The sequence below is a fragment of the Astyanax mexicanus genome, unplaced genomic scaffold (assembly GCF_023375975.1).
Source record: "Astyanax mexicanus isolate ESR-SI-001 unplaced genomic scaffold, AstMex3_surface scaffold_31, whole genome shotgun sequence".
Taxonomy (NCBI): Eukaryota; Metazoa; Chordata; class Actinopteri; order Characiformes; family Acestrorhamphidae; genus Astyanax; species Astyanax mexicanus.
In genome coordinates, this window is record NW_026040041.1 from 6,642,270 (window position 1) to 6,664,320 (window position 22,051).

The 22,051-nt window shown below is 38.5% G+C and overlaps 1 protein-coding gene across 14 annotated transcripts in view; it reads right to left on the minus strand.

The window, feature by feature from the left end:
- The window catches only part of LOC111188855 (NACHT, LRR and PYD domains-containing protein 12-like), an 859,751-nt gene that overhangs the window by 223,127 nt on the left and 614,573 nt on the right, over positions 1-22,051 (minus strand). The gene's annotated exons all lie outside the window — the stretch shown is intronic.

Sequence of the window (22,051 nt, forward strand, 5' to 3'; positions counted from 1 at the left end):
TTGATAGCTTGTATGGTTCTAGAGAAACAGCTATCGAGCATTGGCCTCGCCCCGTAGGGGTGTATGTCTACTTAAACTGACAGGGTATCTAAGAATCATGTAATGATCAAAGGACTGAAGTGGTATTAGTGTCAGGTTAAGCATTCAAAAGTTATAAGTGTTACAGACATTTTACTGCACCATGGTAGAACTCATTTGCTTATGGCGGCCATATTGTTTATAAATGTAAAGATTTTTTTAATAATTATTGAGGAGTAAGCTCTGCTGAACTGTTTGACACCAAACATGTCATGATTGGTCAAGGATCCAAGGACAAGATCTCAAAAGTAGGTTTTGCATATTATGCAAATTTAAAAAAAAATTAAGTGGGTGGAGCATAAACAAGAATGACCCAGGCGGCTGAACATCATGAACAAGAAGGATAGAGATGTTCAATTAAGAAAGACAAGCAAGATTGAATAAGTTCAGCAGAGCTTTAATTTAGAATAATTCACCTGTAGCTGTTTCACCAAATGACCACCAGAGCGCAGCAAGAGACCACATATAACCTGCTGGAAATCTATCACTCTAACAGAAAGACAGAACATTCCCTATCAGTGTGTTTCTATTTATTAAAAAGAGAAGAAAAGTCCGATTGGGCTCCAAATTGGTACTCATGATCAAGTGGTCTGTATATACATGTATGTAAATTTGTGTGTTGATAGGGTCAAAGGTTCCTGACTTCTGACCATTTAGGTTTGAAAAAAGTGATAATACAGGCTTATGGCCTACAAAATAGCTGTTGCTCTTTGGCCATATTAGAGGCAAAAAATATCAGATTTGGCTCAAAATTTGCAATCAGGATCACAATATCAGTCTATACATGTATGTCAAGTTCTGTGTCAATAGGGTCTAAGGTTCCTGTCTTCTGTCCATTTAGATTTGAAAAAAGCGATAATACAGGCTTGAGGCCTACAAAATCGCTGTAGTTTTCCAGCCGTTGTAGAGGCAAAACATGTCCGATTTGGCTGAAAATTTGCAATCAAGATAAAATTATCAGTCTATATATGTGTATAAATTTGTGTGTTGATAGGGTGAAAGGTTCCTGTCTTCTGTCCATTTAGGTTGGAAAATAGCGATAAATAGAATAAATTGAAAATAGTTATTTTTTCACCGTAGAGCCTACTGAAGACTTATTTGGCTCATACTTGGCACATGTACTTGAAATGTCATTGTTAATTAGTAGCTTCAACAGTTTTGGAATGTTTTAAATTTTGACAGAGTTTTGGCCAAATAACTCTGAAAAGGCTTTCACATACATGTTTGATCAAGGTTTATGGGCCTCAAGTAGTTAATTTGTCAAGATTTTTTTGATAATTATTTACCTACAGGGTCTCAAGATTGCATAAAGACCAAATTTGTTTTGATTGATTAAGGACTTAAAGACAAGTTCGAAAAGAGCCATTTTTACTCTTTTGGCCACTGATGAAAATCTTTGCATTTTTGGTAAATACATGTAATTACAAAGTTGTAAAGGCTACAGCAAAGTATACAACTAAAAAAGAATAACAAGCCTAGGCCACTTGTACCTTTAGATATAACTGATTTTCTGCTATAGCGCCCCCTTGAGGCCAATCAACGCCATATTTTAATGGATGATAGAAGGCCCTGAGATACATGTAGGGTATAAGTATCGTCCTGATTGGTCATTGTTTAGCATGTCAAAAGCTTGCTGGAATCTGATTGGCTAATAACGATCGCAAAAAATTTGCATATCAAATTTTCCTTCTGTAAAACATTAGGACATAGGCCATAGATGATACATGCCAAAGGAGAGCTTCATAGCTTGTACGGTTCCTGAGAAACAGATTTTTAGCTTTGGCTCCGCCCCCTGGAGGCGTATGTCTACACAGATTGACGGGCTACCTCAGAATCATGTTGGCATCAAAGGTCTAAAGTGGCATTAGTGTAGGTTTAAGCATTCAAAAGTTACAGCTGTTAGAGTAAATTTGGGTGTGCCACGGTAAGATTAATTTGCATATGGCGGCCATATTGTTTACAAATTTCACAATTTTTTTGATAATTATTGAGGTTGGGACTCTGCTGAGTTGTTTGACACCAAATATGACAGGATTGGTCAATGACCCTAGGACAAGTTCTCAAAAGTAGGTTTTGCATATTATGCTAAATAGCAAAAAATCTAAGTGGGCGGAGCTTAGTGGTTCTATTGACCTTTTTGATTTGCCATTAACCAAGGAATCATATAATGCAAGAATTTTTGATCTAGCTATCAGGGCGTAGGAGTTACGAGGCCAAACGCGTTGACCTTCGCCATAGCGCCCCCTTGAGGCCGATCGGGCTCATCTTTTGAATCTGAGTAGCGGTGAGAAGTACTACCATATGACCAAGTCTCAGCCCTGTAGGCCTTACGGTTTCTTCTGCCCAATCACTTCTATGGCAGAAAAAGAATAAGAATAATAATAATAAATATAGCCGCAAGCGACGATTTACGGGGTTCGAGCGTCACAGGCAAAGAGGCCCCTGGAGGCCAGTTAGGCTTAAAACATGTTGCCGGTTGACCGGCATCACCAAACTGGATGACCAACATGGCAAAGGTGGTTTGCCAGTAAGGCCAAGCTGGATGACCAGCATTGCTATGATCACAAAGCTGAATGACCAGCAGGACCATAATGACCAATGTGAATGACCAGAATGACCTAGCTGGATGAGCAGCACAACCAAGCTAGGTGACCAGCCTGACCATAAAGATCATAATTACAATGCTAGATGAGTGGTGTGAGTAAACTAGTTGAAATGCATTGATAAATTGGTAGTCATGATCAAGTGGTCTGTATATATATGTGTGTAAATGTGTGTGTTATTAGGGTCAAAGGTTTCTGACTTCTGACCATTTAAGTTTGAAAAATGTGATAATAAAGGCTTGAGGCCTGCAAAATCTCTGTTGCTATTTCGCCATATCAATGGCAAATTATATCTGATTTGGATCAAAATTTGCAAACAAGGTCACAATATCAGTCTATATATGTATGTAAATTTCTGTGTTGATAGGGTTAAAGGTTCCTGTCTTCTGTCCATTTAGGTTTGAAAAAAGCGATAATACAGGCTTGAGGTCTGCAAAATCGCTGTAGTTTTCCAGCCGTTGTAGAGGGAAAACATGTCCGATGTGGCTGAAAATTTGCATTCAAGATCAGATTATCAGTCTATATATGTGTATAAATTTGTGTGTTGATAGGGTGAAAGGTTCCTGTCTTCTGTCCATTTAGGTTGGAAAATAGCAATAAATAGAATAAATTGAAAATAGTTAATTTGTGACTGTAGAGCCTACTGAAGACTTATTTGGCTCATACTTGGCATATGGGCTTCAAATGTCATTGTTAATTAGTAGCTTTAACAGTTTTGGCATGTTTAAAACTTTGACAGATTTTTGGCCAAATAACTCTGAAAAGGCTTTCACGTACATGTTTGATCAAGGTTTATGGGCCTCCAATAGTTAAAATGTCAAGATTTTTTTGATAATTATTTACCTACAGGGTCTCAAGATTGCATCAAGACCAAATTTGTTTTGATTGATTGAAGACTTAAAGACAAGTTCGAAAAGAGGTATTTTTACTCTTTTGGCCACTGATCAAAATCTTTGCATTTTTGGCGAACACATTTATTAACAAAGTTGTAAAAGCTACAGCAAAGTATACAACTAAAAAAGAATAACATGCCTAGGCCACTTTTACCTTAAGATATAACTGATTTTCTGCTATAGCGCCCCCTAGAGGCCAATCAACGCCATATTTTAATGGATGATAGAAGGCCCTGAGATACATGTAGGGTATAAGCATCGTCCTGATTGGTCATTGTTTAGCATGTCAAAAGCTTGCTGGAATCTGATTGGCTAATGGCGATCGCAAAAATTTGCATATCAAATTTTCCTTATGTGAAACATTAGGACATAGGCCATAGATGATACATGACAAAGGATAGCTTCATAGCTTGTACGTGTTCCTGAGAAACAGATTTTAAGCTTTGGCTCCGCCCCCTGGGTGCGTACGTCTACACAGATTGACAGGCTACCTCAGAATCATGTTGTCATCAAATTTCTAAAGTGGCATTAGTGTAGGTTTAAGCATTCAAAAGTTACAGCTGTTAGAGTAAATTTGGGTGTGTTACGGTAAGATTAATTTGCATATGGTGGCCATATTGTTTACAAATTTCACAATTTTTTCGATAATTATTGAGGTTGGGACTCTGCTGAGTTGTTTGACACCAAACATGTCAGGATTGGTCAATGACCCTAGGACAAGTTCTCAAAAGTAGGTTTTGCATATTATGCTAAATAGCAAAAAATCTAAGTGGGCGGAGCTTAGTGGTTCTGTTGACCTTTTTGATTTGCTCTTAACCAAGGAATCATATGACGAAAGAAATTTTGCTCTAGCTATCAGGGCGTGGGAGTTACAAGGCCTAACGCGTTGACCTTCGCCATAGCGCCCCCTTGAGGCCAATCGGGACGCATATCATGCGGCTGAGTAGGGGTCTAAAGTACTACGATATGACCAACTCTCAGCTCTCTAGGCCTTACGGTTTGTTCTGTGCAATCACTTCTAGGTCAGAAAAAGAAGGGGAAGCGATTATAAATACCAATATAGCCGCAAGCGGCGATTTACGGGGTTCGAGCGTTACAGGCAAAGAGACCCCTGGAGGCCAGTTAGGCTTAAAACATGTTGCCGGTTGACCGGCATCGCCAAACTGGATGAGGATGACCAGCATGACCGTGAAGACCAAGCTAGATTACCAGCATGACTAATCTGGATGACAAACTTTTTGACCATATTGACCAAGCTGGAAGACCATAATGACCAAACTGGATGACCAGCATGGCAAAGGTGGTTGGCCAGTATGACCAAGCTGGAAGACCACCATTACTATGAGGACAAAGCTGAATGACCAGCAGGACCATAATGACCAATGTGAATGGCCAGCATGACCAAGCTGGATGGCCAGCATAACCAAGCTGGGTGACCAGCGTGACCATAAAGACCATAATGGCAATGCTAGATGAGTGGTGTGAGTAAACTAGTTGAAAAGCATTGATAAATTGAGCTGTAGTGTTCATCAGGTTTTATGTGGTGTCTTACTGCACTCTAGTGCGCATTTGGTGAAACAAATTCAGTTCTTAAATTGAAAAAACACAAGGCATAAAAAGGGCATATAAATAACCCGTATATAGTATATAAGTTTTGACCTGATTAACATTCCGCCTGTTAAAAGCTTGCTGGAATGTGATTGGCTAATAGTGACCACAAAAGTGTCCATATCAAATTTTCATTTGGTGTACCATTAGTGCATGGGCCATAGATGATAATTGGCTAGGATGACCTTGATAGCTTGTATGGTTCTAGAGAAACAGCTATCGAGTGTTATAAGTGTTAAAGACATTTTACTGCACCATGGTAGAACTCATTTGCATATGGCGGCCATATTGTTTATAAATGTAAAGATTTTTTTAATAATTATTGAGGAGTAAGCTCTGCTGAACTGTTTGACACCAAACATGTCATGATTGGTCAAGGATCCAAGGACAAGATCTCAAAAGTAGGTTTTGCATATTATGCAAATTTTAAAAAAAATTAAGTGGGTGGAGCATAAACAAGAATGACCCAGGCGGCTGACCAGCATGAACAAGAAGGATAAATATGTTCAATTAAGCAAGACAAGCAAGATTGAATAAGTTCAGCAGAGCTTTAATTTAGAATAATTCACCTGTAGCTGTTTCACCAAATGACCACCAGAGTGCAGCAAGAGACCACATATAACCTGCTGAAAATCTATCACTCTATAAGTAAGACAGAACATTCCCTATCAGTGTGTTTCTATTTATTAAAAAGAGAAGAAAAGTCCGATTGGGCTCCAAATTGGTACTCATGATCACGTGGTCTGTATATACATGTATGTAAATGTGTGTGTTGATAGGGTCAAAGGTTCCTGACTTCTGTTCATTTAGGCTTGAAAAAAGCGATAATACAGGCTTATGGCCTACAAAATGGCTGTTGCTCTTTGGCCATATTAGAGGCAAAAAATATCTGATTTGGCTCAAAATTCGCAATCAAGATCACAATATCAGTCTATATATGTATGTAAATTTCTGTGTTGATAGGGTCAAAGGTTCCTGACTTCTGTCCATTTAGGTTTGAAAAAAGCGATAATACAGGCTTGAGGCCTACAAAATCGCTGTAGTTTTCCAGCCGTTGTAGAGGGAAAACATGTCCGATGTGGCTGAAAATTTGCAATCAAGATCAGATTATCAGTCTATATATGTGTATAAATTTGTGTGTTGATAGGGTCAAAGGTTCCTGTCTTCTGTCCATTTAGGTTGGAAAATAGCGATAAATAGAATAAATTGAAAATAGTTAATTTGTCACTGTAGAGCCTACTGAAAACTTATTTGGCTCATACTTGGCAAATGTGCTTGAAATGTCATTGTTAATTAGTAGCTTCAACAGTTTTGACCTGTTTAAAACTTTGACAGAGTTTTGGCCAAATAACTCTGAAAAGGCTTTCACGTACATGTTTCTTCAAGGTTTATGGGCCTCAAGTAGTTAAAATGTCAAGATTTTTTTGATAATTATTTACCTACAGGGTCTCAAGATTGCATCAAGACCAAATTTGTTTTGATTGATTAAGGACTTAAAGACAAGTTCGAAAAGAGCCATTTTTACTCTTTTGGCCACTGATGAAAATCTTTGCATTTTTGGTAAACACATGTAATTACAAAGTTGTAAAGGCTACAGCAAAGTATACAACTTAAAAAGAATAACAAGCCTAGGCCACTTGTATCTTTAGATATAACTGATTTTCTGCTATAGCGCCCCCTTGAGGCCAATCAACGCCATATTTTAATGGATGATAGAAGGCCCTGAGATACATGTAGGGTATAAGTATCGTCCTGATTGGTCATTGTTTAGCATGTCAAAAGCTTGCTGGAATCTGATTGGCTAATAACGATCGCAAAAATTTGCATATCACATTTTCCTTCTGTAAAACATTAGGACATAGGCCATAGATGATACATGCCAAAGGAGAGCTTCATAGCTTGTACGGTTCCTGAGAAACAGATTTTTAGCTTTGGCTCCGCCCCCTGGGGGCGTATGTCTACACAGATTGACGGGCTACCTCAGAATCATGTTGGCATCAAAGTTTTCAAGTGGCATTAGTGTAGGTTTAAGCATTCAAAAGTTACAGCTGTTAGAGTAAATTTGGGTGTGCCACGGTAAGATTAATTTGCATATGGCGGCCATATTGTTTATAAATTTCACAATTTTTTCGATAATTATTGAGGTTGGGACTCTGCTGAGTTGTTTGACACCAAATATGACAGGATTGGTCAATGACCCTAGGACAAGTTCTCAAAAGTAGGTTTTGCATATTATGCTAAATAGCAAAAAATCTAAGTGGGCGGAGCTTAGTGGTTCTATTGACCTTTTTGATTTGCCATTAACCAAGGAATCATATAATGCAAGAATTTTTACTCTAGCTATCAGGGCGTGGGAGTTACGTGGCCTAACGCGTTGACCTTCGCCATAGCGCCCCCTTGAGGCCGATCGGGCTCATCTTTTGAATCTGAGTAGCGGTGAGAAGTACTACCATATGACCAAGTCTCAGCCCTGTAGGCCTTACGGTTTCTTCTGCCCAATCACTTCTATGGCAGAAAAAGAATAAGAATAATAATAATAATAATAATAATAATAATAATAATAATAATCAGAACAATTACAATAGGGTTTCTAGCACTACGTGCTCGAACCCCTAAATATAGCCGCAAGCGGCGATTTACGGGGTTCAAGCGTTACAGACAAAGAGGCCCCTGGAGGCCAGTTAGGCTTAAAACATGTTGCTGGTTGACTGGCATCACCAAACTGGATGACCAGCATGGCAAAGGTGTTTGGCCAGTATGACCAAGCTGGATGACTAGCATTGCTATGATGACAAAGCTGAATGACCAGCAGGACCATAATGACCAATGTGAATGACCAGAATGACCTAGCTGGATGGGCAGCATAACCAAGCTAGGTGACCAGCGTGACCATGAAGACCATAATGACAATGCTAGATGAGTGGTGTGAGTAAACTAGTTGAAATGCATTGATAAATTGAGCTGTAGTCTTCAGCAGGTTTTATGTGGTCTCTTGCTGCACTCTAGTGGGCATTCGGAGAGCCTAGCAGTGAGGCATGACAAGGGCACATATTAATAACCAATAATATCAATAATAGTACATAAGTTTTGACCTGATTGACATTCAGCCTGTCAAAAGCTTGCTGGAATGTGATTGGCTAATAGTGACCACAAAAGTGTCCATCTCAAATTTTCATTTGGTGTACCATTAGTGCATGGGCCATAGATGATAATTGGCAAGGACGACCTTGATAGCTTGTATGGTTCTAGAGAAACAGCTATCGAGCATTGGCTCCGCCCCCTGGGGGGGTGTATGTCTACTTAAACTGTCAGGGTATCTGAGAATCATGTAATGATCAAAGGACTGAAGTGGTATTAGTGTCAGGTTAAGCATTCAAAAGTTATAAGTGTTAAAGAGATTTTACTGCACCATGGTAGAACTCATTTGCATATGGCGGCCATATTGTTTATAAATGTAAAGATTTTTTAAATAATTATTGAGGAGTAAGCTCTGCTGAACTGTTTGATACCAAATATGTCATGATTGGTCAAGGAGCCAAGGACAAGATCTCAAAAGTAAGTTTTGCATATTATGCAAATAAAAAAAAATTAAGTGGGTGGAACATAAACAAGAATGACCCAGGTGGCTGACTAGCATGATTAAGAAGGATAAAGATCTTCAATTAAGCAAGACAAGCAAGATTAAATAAGTTCAGCAGAGCTTTAATTTAGAATAATTCACCTGTAGCTGTTTCACCAAATGACCACCAGAGCGCAGCAAGAGACCACATATAACCTGCTGGAAATCTATCACTCTATAAGTAGGACAGAACATTCCCTATCAGTGTGTTTCTATTTATTACAAAGAGAGGAAAAGTCCGATTGGGCTCAAAATTGGTACTCATGATCAAGTGGTCTGTATATATATGTGTGTAAATTTGTGTGTTGATAGGGTCAAAGGTTCCTGACTTCTGTCCATTTAGGCTTGAAAAAAGCGATAATACAGGCTTATGGCCTACAAAATGGCTGTTGCTCTTTGGCCATATTAGAGGCAAAAAATATCTGATTTGGCTCAAAATTTGCAATCAAGATCACAATATCAGTCTATATATGTATGTCAATTTCTGTGTCAATAGGGTCAAAGGTTCCTGACTTCTGTCCATTTAGATTTGAAAAAAGCGATAATACAGGCTTGAGGCCTACAAAATCGCTGTAGTTTTCCAGCCGTTGTAGAGGCAAAACATGTCCGATTTGGCTGAAAATTTGCAATCAAGATCACAATATCAGTCTATATATGTGTACGAATTTGTGTGTTGATAGGGTGAAAGGTTCCTGTCTTCTGTCCATTTAGGTTGGAAAATAGCGATAAATAGAATAAATTGAAAATAGTTATTTTTTCACTGTAGAGCCTACTGAAGACTTATTTGGCTCATACTTGGCACATGTACTTCAAATGTCATTGTTAATTAGTAGCTTCAAGAGTTTTGGCATGTTTTAAACTTTGACAGAGTTTTGGCCAAATAACTCTGAAAAGGCTTTCACGTACATGTTTGATCAAGGTTTATGGGCCTCAAATAGTTAAAATGTCAAGATTTTTTTGATAATTATTTACCTACAGGGTCTCAAGATTGCATCAAGACCAAATTTGTTTTGATTGATTAAGGACTTAAAGACAAGTTCGAAAAGAGCAATTTTTACTCTTTTGGCCACTGATGAAAATCTTTGCATTTTTGGTAAACACATGTACTTACAAAGTTGTAAAGGCTACAGCAAAGTATACAACTAAAAAAGAATAACAAGCCTAGGCCACTTGTACCTTTAGATATAACTGATTTTCTGCTATAGCGCCCCCTTGAGGCCAATCAACGCCATATTTTAATGGATGATAGAAGGCCCTGAGATACATGTAGGGTATAAGTATCGTCCTGATTGGTCATTGTTTAGTATGTCAAAAGCTTGCTGGAATCTGATTGGCTAATAACGATCGCAAAAATTTGCATATCAAATTTTCCTTCTGTAAAACATTAGGACATAGGCCATAGATGATACATGCCAAAGGAGAGCTTCATAGCTTGTACGGTTCCTGAGAAACAGATTTTTAGCTTTGGCTCCGCCCCCTGGGGGCGTATGTCTACACAGATTGACGGGCTACCTCAGAATCATGTTGGCATCAAAGTTGTAAAGTGGCATTAGTGTAGGTTTAAGCATTCAAAAGTTACAGCTGTTAGAGTAAACTTGGGTGTGCCACGGTAAGATTAATTTGCATATGGCGACCATATTTTTCACAAAGTTCATGATTTTTTTGATAATTATTGAGGTTGGGACTCTGCTGAGTTGTTTGACACCAAATATGATAGGATGGGTCAATGCCCCTAGAACAAGTTCTCAAAAGTAGGTTTTGCATATTATGCTAAATAGCAAAAAATCTAAGTGGGCGGAGCTTAGTGGTTCTATTGACCTTTTTGATTTGCCATAAACCAAGGAATCAGAAAACGAAAGAATTTTTCGTCTAGCTATCAGGGTGTGGGAGTAACGAGGCAAAAAGCGTTTTGCTTCGCCATAGCGCCCCCTTGAGGCCGTTCGGGCTCATCTTTTGAATCTGAGTAGCGGTGAGAAGTACTACCATATGACCAAGTCTCAGCTCTGTAGGCCTTACGGTTTCTTCTGCCCAATCACTTCTATGGCAGAAAAAGAATAAGAATAATAATAATAATCAGAACAATTACAATAGGGCTTCTAGCACTACGTGCTCGAACCCCTAATAATAATAATAATAATAAATATAGCCGCAAGCGGCGATTTACGGGGTTCGAGCGTTACAGGCAAAGAGACCCCTGGAGGCCAGTTAGGCTTAAAACATGTTGCCGGTTGACCGCCATCGCCAAACTGGATGAGGATGACCAGCATGACCGTGAAGACCAAGCTAGATTACCAGCATGACTAATCTGGATGACAAACTTGTTGACCATATTGACCAAGCTGGAAGACCATAATGACCAAACTGGATGACCAGCATGGCAAAGGTGGTTGGCCAGTATGACCAAGCTGGAAGACCACCATTACTATGAGGACAAAGCTGAATGACCAGCAGGACCATAATGACCAATGTGAATGGCCAGCATGACCAAGCTGGATGGCCAGCATAACCAAGCTGGGTGACCAGCGTGACCATAAAGACCATAATGGCAATGCTAGATGAGTGGTGTGAGTAAACTAGTTGAAAAGCATTGATAAATTGAGCTGTAGTGTTCATCAGGTTTTATGTGGTGTCTTACTGCACTCTAGTGGGCATTTGGTGAAACAAATTCAGTTCTTAAATTGAAAAAACACAAGGCATAAAAAGGGCATATAAATAACCCGTATATAGTATATAAGTTTTGACCTGATTAACATTCCGCCTGTTAAAAGCTTGCTGGAATGTGATTGGCTAATAGTGACCACAAAAGTGTCCATATCAAATTTTCATTTGGTGTACCATTAGTGCATGGGCCATAGATGATAATTGGCTAGGATGACCTTGATAGCTTGTATGGTTCTAGAGAAACAGCTATCGAGCATTGGCCCCGCCCCCTGGGGGTGTATGTCTACTTAAACTGACAGGGTATCTGAGAATCATGTAATGATCAAAGGACTGAAGTGGTATTAGTGTCAGGTTAAGCATTCAAAAGTTATAAGTGTTAAAGAGATTTTACTGCACCATGGTAGAACTCATTTGCATATGGCGGCCATATTGTTTATAAATGTAAAGATTTTTTTAATAATTATTGAGGAGTAAGCTCTGCTGAACTGTTTGACACCAAACATGTCATGATTGGTCAAGGATCCAAGGACAAGATCTCAAAAGTAGGTTTTGCATATTATGCAAATTTAAAAAAAAATTAAGTGGGTGGAGCATAAACAAGAATGACCCAGGCGGCTGACCATCATGAACAAGAAGGATAAATATGTTCAATTAAGCAAGACAAGCAAGATTGAATAAGTTCAGCAGAGCTTTAATTTAGAATAATTCACCTGTAGCTGTTTCACCAAATGACCACCAGAGCGCAGCAAGAGACCACATATAACCTGCTGGAAATCTATCACTCTATCAGAAAGACAGAACATTCCCTATCAGTGTGTTTCTATTTATTAAAAAGAGAAGAAAAGTCTGATTGGGCTCCAAATTGGTACTCATGATCAAGTGGTCTGTATATACATGTATGTAAATTTGTGTGTTGATAGGGCCAAAGGTTCCTGACTTCTGACCATTTAGGTTTGAAAAAAGTGATAATACAGGCTTATGGCCTACAAAATGGCTGTTGCTCTTTGGCCATATTAGAGGCAAAAAATATCTGATTTGGTTCAAAATTTGCAATCAGGATCACAATATCAGTCTATATATGTATGTCAATTTCTGTGTCAATAGGGTCAAAGGTTCCTGACTTCTGTCCATTTAGATTTGAAAAAAGCGATAATACAGGCTTGAGGCCTACAAAATCGCTGTAGTTTTCCAGCCGTTGTAGAGGCAAAACATGTCCGATTTGGCTGAAAATTTGCAATCAAGATCAGATTATCAGTCTATATATGTGTATAAATTTGTGTGTTGATAGGGTGAAAGGTTCCTGTCTTCTGTCCATTTAGGTTGGAAAATAGCGATAAATAGAATAAATTGAAAATAGTTATTTTTTTACTGTAGAGCCTACTGAAGACTTATTTGGCTCATACTTGGCACATGTACTTCAAATGTCATTGTTAATTAGTATCTTCAACAGTTTTGGCATGTTTTAAACTTTGACAGAGTTTTGGCCAAATAACTCTGAAAAGGCTTTCACGTACATGTTTGATCAAGGTTTATGGGCCTCAAGTAGTTAAATTGTCAAGATTTTTTTGATAATTATTTACCTACAGGGTCTCAAGATTGTATCAAGACCAAATTTGTTTTGATTGATTAAGGACTTAAAGACAAGTTCGAAAAGAGCATTTTTTACTCTTTTGGCCACTGATGAAAATCTTTGCATTTTTGGTAAACATATGTAATTACAAAGTTGTAAAGGCTACAGCAAAGTATACAACTAAAAAAGAATAACAAGCCTAGGCCACTTGTACCTTTAGATATAACTGATTTTCTGCTATAGCGCCCCCTTGAGGCCAATCAACGCCATATTTTAATGGATGATAGAAGGCCCTGAGATACATGTAGGGTATAAGTATCGTCCTGATTGGTCATTGTTTAGCATGTCAAAAGCTTGCTGGAATCTGTTTGGCTAATAACGATCGCAAAAATTTGCATATCAAATTTTCCTTCTGTAAAACTTTAGGGCATAGGCCATAGATGATACTTGCCAAAGGAGAGCTTCATAGCTTGTACGGTTCCTGAGAAACAGATTTTTAGCTTTGGCTCCGCCCCCTGGGGGCGTATGTCTACACAGATTGACGGGCTACCTCAGAATCATGTTGTCATCAAAGTTCTAAAGTGGCATTAGTGTAGGTTTAAGCATTCAAAAGTTACAGCTGTTAGAGTAAATTTGGGTGTGCCACGGTAAGATTAATTTGCATATGGCGGCCATATTGTTTACAAATTTCAAAATTTTTTTGATAATTATTGAGGTTGGGACTCTGCTGAGTTGTTTGACACCAAATATGACAGGATTGGTCAATGACCCTAGGACAAGTTCTCAAAAGTAGGTTTTGCATATTATGCTAAATAGCAAAAAATCTAAGTGGGCGGAGCTTAGTGGTTATATTGACCTTTTTGAATTGCCATTAACCAAGGAATCATATAGTGCAAGAATTTTTGCTCTAGCTATCAGGGTGTGGCAGTTACGAGGCCTAACGCGTTGACCTTCGCCATAGCGCCCCCTTGAGGCCGATTTGGCTCATCTTTTGAATCTGAGTAGCGGTGAGAAGTACTACCATATGACCAAGTCTCAGCCCTGTAGGCCTTACGGTTTCTTCTGCCCGATCACTTCTATGGCAGAAAAAGAATAAGAATAATAATAATAAATATAGCCGCAAGCGGCGATTTACGGGGTTCGAGCGTCACAGGCAAAGAGGCCCCTGGAGGCCAGTTAGGCTTAAAACCTGTTGCTGGTTGACCGTCATCACCAAACTGGATAACCAAGCTGGGTGACCAGCGTGACCATAAAGACCATAATGGCAATGCTAGATGAGTGGTGTGAGTAAACTAGTTGAAAAGCATTGATAAATTGAGCTGTAGTGTTCATCAGGTTTTATGTGGTGTCTTACTGCACTCTAGTGCGCATTTGGTGAAACAAATTCAGTTCTTAAATTGAAAAAACACAAGGCATAAAAAGGGCATATAAATAACCCGTATATAGTATATAAGTTTTGACCTGATTAACATTCCGCCTGTTAAAAGCTTGCTGGAATGTGATTGGCTAATAGTGACCACAAAAGTGTCCATATCAAATTTTCATTTGGTGTACCATTAGTGCATGGGCCATAGATGATAATTGGCTAGGATGACCTTGATAGCTTGTATGGTTCTAGTGAAACAGCTATCGAGCATTGGCCCCGCCCCCTGGGGGGGTGTATGTCTACTTATACTGACAGGGTATCTGAGAATCATGTAATGATCAAAGGACTGAAGTGGTATTAGTGTCAGGTTAAGCATTCAAAAGTTATAAGTGTTAAAGACATTTTACTGCACCATGGTAGAACTCATTTGCATATGGCGGCCATATTGTTTATAAATGTAAAGATTTTTTTAATAATTATTGAGGAGTAAGCTCTGCTGAACTGTTTGACACCAAACATGTCATGATTGGTCAAGGATCCAAGGACAAGATCTCAAAAGTATTTTTTGCATATTATGCAAATTAAAAAAAAAATTAAGTGGGTGGAGCATAAACAAGAATGACCCAGGCGGCTGACCATCATGAACAAGAAGGATAAATATGTTCAATTAAGCAAGACAAGCAAGATTGAATAAGTTCAGCAGAGCTTTAATTTAGAATAATTCACCTGTAGCTGTTTCACCAAATGACCACCAGAGCGCAGGAAGAGACCATATATAACCTGCTGGAAATCTATCACTCTATCAGAAAGACAGAACATTCCCTATCAGTGTGTTTCTATTTATTAAAAAGAGAAGAAAAGTCCGATTGGGCTCCAAATTGGTATTCATGATCAAGTGGTCTGTATATACATGTATGTAAATTTGTGTGTTGATAGGGTCAAAGGTTCCTGACTTCTGACCATTTAGGTTTGAAAAAAGTGATAATACAGGCTTATGGCCTACAAAATGGCTGTTGCTCTTTGGCCATATTAGAGGCAAAAAATATCTGATTTGGCTCAAAATTTGCAATCAAGATCACAATATCAGTCTATATATGTATGTCAATTTCTGTGTCGATAGGGTCAAAGGTTCCTGACTTCTGTCCATTTAGATTTGAAAAAAGCGATAATACAGGCTTGAGGCCTACAAAATCGCTGTAGTTTTCCAGCCGTTGTAGAGGCAAAACATGTCCGATTTGGCTGAAAATTTGCAACCAAGATCAGATTATCAGTCTATATACGTCTATAAATTTGTGTGTTGATAGGGTGAAAGGTTCCTGTCTTTTGTCCATTTAGGTTGGAAAATAGCGATAAATAGAATAAATTGAAAATAGTTATTTTTTCACTGTAGAGCCTACTGAAGACTTATTTGGCTCATACTTGGCACATGTGCTTCAAATGTCATTGTTAATTAGTAGCTTCAACAGTTTTGGCATGTTTTAAACTTTGACAGAGTTTTGGCCAAATAACTCTGAAAAGGCTTTCACGTACATGTTTGATCAAGGTTTATGGGCCTCAAATAGTTAAAATGTCAAGATTTTTTTGATAATTATTTACCTACAGGGTCTCAAGATTGCATCAAGACCAAATTTGTTTTGATTGATTAAGGACTTAAAGACAAGTTCGAAAAGAGCAATTTTTACTCTTTTGGCCACTGATGAAAATCTTTGCATTTTTGGTAAACACATGTAATTACAAAGTTGTAAAGGCTACAGCAAAGTATACAACTAAAAAGGAATAACAAGCCTAGGCCACTTGTACCTTTAGATATAACTGATTTTCTGCTATAGCGCCCCCTTGAGGCCAATCAACGCCATATTTTAATGGATGATAGAAGGCCCTGAGATACATGTAGGGTATAAGTATCGTCCTGATTGGTCATTGTTTAGCCTGTCAAAAGCTTGCTGGAATCTGATTGGCTAATAACGATCGCAAAAATTTGCATATCAAATTTTCCTTTTGTAAAACATTAGGACATAGGCCATAGATAATACATGCCAAAGGAGAGCTTCATAGCTTGTACGGTTCCTGAGAAACAGATTTTTAGCTTTGGCTCCGCCCTCTGGGGGCGTATGTCTACACAGATTGACGGGCTACCTCAGAATCATGTTGGCATCAAAGGTGTAAAGTGGCATTAGTGTAGGTTTAAGCATTCAAAAGTTACAGCTGTTAGAGTAAATTTGGGTGTGCCACGGTAAGATTAATTTGCATATGGCGGCCATATTGTTTAAAAATTTCTCAATTTTTTCGATAATTATTGAAGCTGGGACTCTGCTGAGTTGTTTGACACCAAATATGACAGGATTGGTCAATGACCCTAGGACAAGTTCTCAAAAGTAGGTTTTGCATATTATGCTAAATAGCAAAAAATCTAAGTGGGCGGAGCTTAGTGGTTCTATTGACCTTTTTGATTTGCCATTAACCAAGGAATCATATAATGCAAGAATTTTTGCTCTAGCTATCAGGGCGTAGGAGTTACGAGGCCAAACGCGTTGACCTTCGCCATAGCGCCCCCTTGAGGCCGATCGGGCTCATCTTTTGAATCTGAGTAGCGGTGAGAAGTACTACCATATGACCAAGTCTCAGCCCTGTAGGCCTTACGGTTTCTTCTGCCCAATCACTTCTATGGCAGAAAAAGAATAATAATAATAATAATAATAATAATAATAAATATAGCCGCAAGCGGCGATTTACGGGGTTCGAGCGTCACAGGCAAAGAGGCCCCTGGAGGCCAGTTAGGCTTAAAACCTGTTGCTGGTTGACCGTCATCACCAAACTGGATAACCAAGCTGGGTAACCAGCGTGACCATAAAGACCATAATGACAATGCTAGATGAGTGGTGTGAGTAAACTAGTTGAAAAGCATTGATAAATTGAGCTGTAGTGTTCATCAGGTTTTATGTGGTGTCTTGCTGCACTCTAGTGGGCATTTGGTGAAACAACTTCAGTTCTTAAATTCAAAAAACACAAGACATAAAATGGGCATATAAATAACCCATATATAGTGTATAAGTTTTGACCTGATAAACATTCTGCCTGTCAAAAGCTTGCTGGAATGTGATTGGCTAATAGTGACCACAAAAGTGTCCATATCAAATTTTCATTTGGTGTACCATTAGTGCATGGGCCATAGATGATAATTGGCAAGGATGACCTTGATAGCTTGTATGGTTGTAGAGAAACAGCTATCGAGCATTGGCTCTGCCCCCTGGGGGTGTATGTCTACTTAAACTCACACGGTATCTGAGAATCATGTAATGATCAAAGGACTGAAGTGGTATTAGTGTCAGGTTAAGCATTCAAAGGTTATAAGTGTTAGAAGACATTTTACTGCACCATGATAAAACTAATTTGCATATGGCTGCCATATTGTTTATAAATGTAAAGATTTTTTTTAATAATTATTGAGGAGTAAGCTCTGCTGAACTGTTTGACACCAAACATGTCATGATTGGTCAAGGAGGCAAAGACAAGATCTCAAAAGTAGGTTTTGCATATTATGCAAATTAAAAAAAAATTAAGTGGGTGGAGCATAAATAAGAATGACCCAGGTGGCTGAGCAGCATGACCAAGAAGGATAAATATGTTCAATTAAGCAAGACAAAAAAGATTAAATAAGTTCAGCAGAGCTTTAATTTAGAATAATTCAAATGTAGCTGTTTCACCAAATGACCACCAGAGCGCAGCAAGAGACCACATATAACCTGCTGGAAATCTATCACTCTATAAGTAAGACAGAACATTCCCTATCAGTGTGTTTCTATTTATTAAAAAGAGAAGAAAAGTCCGATTGGGCTCCAAATTGGTACTCATGATCAAGTGGTCTGCATATATATGTGTGTAAATTTGTGTGTTGATAGGGTCAAAGGTTCCTGACTTCTGTCCATTTAGGTTTGAAAAAAGCGATAATACAGGCTTATGGCCTACAAAATGGCTGTTGCTCTTTGGCCATATTAGAGGCAAAAAACATCTGATTTGGCTCAAAATTTGCAATCAAGATCACAATATCAGTCTATATATGTATGTCAATTTCTGTGTCGATAGGGTCAAAGGTTCCTGACTTCTGTCCATTTAGATTTGAAAAAAGCGATAATACAGGCTTGAGGCCTACAAAATCGTTGTAGTTTTCCAGCCGTTGTAGAGGCAAAACATGTCCGATTTGGCTGAAAATTTGCAATCAAGATCAGATTATCAGTCTATATATGTGTATAAATTTGTGTGTCGATAGGGTGAAAGGTTCCTGTCTTCTGTCCATTTAGGTTGGAAAATAGCGATAAATAGAATAAATTGAAAATAGTTATTTTTTCACTGTAGAGCCTACTGAAGACTTATTTGGCTCATACTTGGCACATGTGCTTCAAATGTCATTGTTAATTAGTAGCTTCAACAGTTTTGGCATGTTTTAAACTTTGACAGAGTTTTGGCCAAATAACTCTGAAAAGGCTTTCACGTACATGTTTGATCAAGGTTTATGGGCCTCAAATAGTTAAAATGTCAAGATTTTTTTGATAATTATTTACCTACAGGGTCTCAAGATTGCATCAAGACCAAATTTGTTTTGATTGATTAAGGACTTAAAGACAAGTTCGAAAAGTGCAATTTTTACTCTTTTGGCCACTGATGAAAATCTTTGCATTTTTGGCAAATACATGTAATTACAAAGTTGTAAAGGCTACAGGAAAGTATACAAATAAAAAAGAATAACAAGCCTAGGCCACTAGTACCTTTAGATATAACTGATTTTCTGCTATAGCGCCCCCTTGAGGCCAATCAACGCCATATTTTAATGGTTGATAGAAGGCCCTGAGATACATGTAGGGTATAAGTATCGTCCTGATTGGTCATTGTTTAGCATGTCAAAAGCTTGCTGGAATCTGATTGGCTAATAACGATCGCAAAAATTTGCATATCAAATTTTCCTTCTGTAAAACATTAGGACATAGGCCATAGATGATACATGCCAAAGGAGAGCTTCATAGCTTGTACGGTTTGTGAGAAACAGATTTTTAGCTTTGGCTCCGCCCCCTGGGGGCGTATGTCTACACAGATTGACGGGCTACCTCAGAATCATGTTGGCATCAAAGTTGTAAAGTGGCATTAGTGTAGGTTTAAGCATTCAAAAGTTACAGCTGTTAGAGTAAATTTGGGTGTGCCACGGTAAGATTAATTTGCATATGGCGGCCATATTGTTCACAAATTTCACAATTTTTTCGATAATTATTGAGTTTGGGACTCTGCTGAGTTGTTTGACACCAAATATGACAGGATTGGTCAATGACCCTAGGACAAGTTCTCAAAAGTAGGTTTTGCATATTATGCTAAATAGCAAAAAATCTAAGTGGGCGGAGCTTAGTGGTTCTATTGACCTTTTTGATTTGCCATTAACCAGGGAATCATATAATGCAAGAATTTTTGCTCTAGCTATCAGGGCGTATGAGTTACGAGGCCAAACGCGTTGACCTTCGCCATAGCGCCCCCTTGAGGCCGATCGGGCTCATCTTTTGAATCTGAGTAGCGGTGAGAAGTACTACCATATGACCAAGTCTCAGCCCTGTAGGCCTTACGGTTTCTTCTGCCCAATCACTTCTATGGCAGAAAAAGAATAAGAACTATAATAATAATAATAATAATAATAATCAGAACAATTACAATAGGGTTTCTAGCACTACGTGCTCGAACCCCTAAATATAGCCGCAAGCGGCGATTTACGGGGTTCGAGCGTTACAGGCAAAGAGACCCCTGGAGGCCAGTTAGGCTTAAAACATGTTGCTGGTTGACCGGCTTCGCCAAACTGGATGAGGATGACCAGCATGACCGTGAAGACCAAGCTAGCATGACTAATCTGGATGACAAACTTGTTGACCATATTGACCAAGCTGGAAGACCATAATGACCAAACTGGATGAGCAGCATGGCAAAGGTGGTTGGCCAGTATGACCAAGCTGGAAGACCACCATTCCTATGAGGACAAAGCTGAATGACCAGCAGGACCATAATGACCAATGTGAATGGCCAGCATGACCAAGCTGGATGGCCAGCATAACCAAGCTGGGTGACCAGCGTGACCATAAAGACCATAATGGCAATGCAAGATTATTGGTGTGAGTAAACTAGTTGAAAAGCATTGATAAATTGAGCTGTAGTGTTCATCAGGTTTTATGTGGTGTCTTACTGCACTCTAGTGGGCATTTGGTGAAACAAATTCAGTTCTTAAATTGAAAAAACACAAGGCATAAAAAGGGCATATAAATAACCCGTATATAAGTTTTGACCTGATTAGCATTCCGCCTGTTAAAAGCTTGCTGGAATGTGATTGGCAAATAGTGACCACAAAAGTGTCCATATCAAATTTTTATTTTGTGTACCACTAGTGCATGGGCCATAGATGATAATTGGCAAGGATGACCTTGATAGCTTGTATGGTTCTAGAGAAACAGCTATCTAGCATTGGCCGCGCCCCCTGGGGGTGTATGTCTACTTAAACTGACAGGGTATCTGAGAATCATGTATTGATCAAAGGACTGAAGTGGTATTAATGTCAGGTTAAGCATTCAAAAGTTATAAGTGTTAAAGACATTTTACTGCACCATGGTAGAACTAATTTGCATATGGCGGCCATATTGTTTACAAATGTAAAGATTTTTTAAATAATTATTGATGAGTAAGCTCTGCTGAACTGTTTGACACCAAACATGTCATGATTGGTCAAGGAGCCAAGGACAAGATCTTAAAAGTATGTTTTGCATTTTATGCTAATTTAAAAATTAAGTGGGTGGAGCATAAACAAGAATGACCCAGGTGGCTGAGCAGCATGACCAAGAAGGATAAAGATGTTCAATTAAGCAAGACAAGCAAGATTGAATAAGTTCAGCAGAGCTTTAATTTAGAATAATTCACCTGTAGCTGTTTCACCAAATGACCACCAGAGCGCAGCAAGAGACCACATATAACCTGCTGGAAATCTATCACTCTATAAGTAAGACAGAACATTCCCTATCAGTGTGTTTCTATTTATTAAAAAGAGAAGAAAAGTCCGATTGGGCTCCAAATTGGTACTCATGATCAAGTGGTCTGTATATACATGTATGTAAATTTGTGTGTTGATAGGGTCAAAGGTTCCTGACTTCTGACCATTTAGGTTGGAAAAAAGTGATAATACAGGCTTATGGCCTACAAAATGGCTGTTGCTCTTTGGCCATATTAGAGGCAAAAAATATCTGATTTGGCTCAAAATTTGCAATCAAGATCACAATATCAGTCTATATATGTATGTCAATTTCTGTGTCAATAGGGTCAAAGGTTCCTGACTTCTGTCCATTTAGATTTGAAAAAAGCGATAATACAGGCTTGAGGCCTACAAAATCGCTGTAGTTTTCCAGCCATTGTAGAGGCAAAACATGTCCGATTTGGCTGAAAATTTGCAATCAAGATCAGATTATCAGTCTATATATGTGTATAAATTTGTGTGTTGATAGAGTGAAAGGTTCCTGTCTTCTGTCCATTTAGGTTGGAAAATAGCGATAAATAGAATAAATTGAAAATAGTTATTTTTTCACTGTAGAGCCTACTGAAGACTTATTTGGCTCATACTTGGCACATGTACTTCAAATGTCA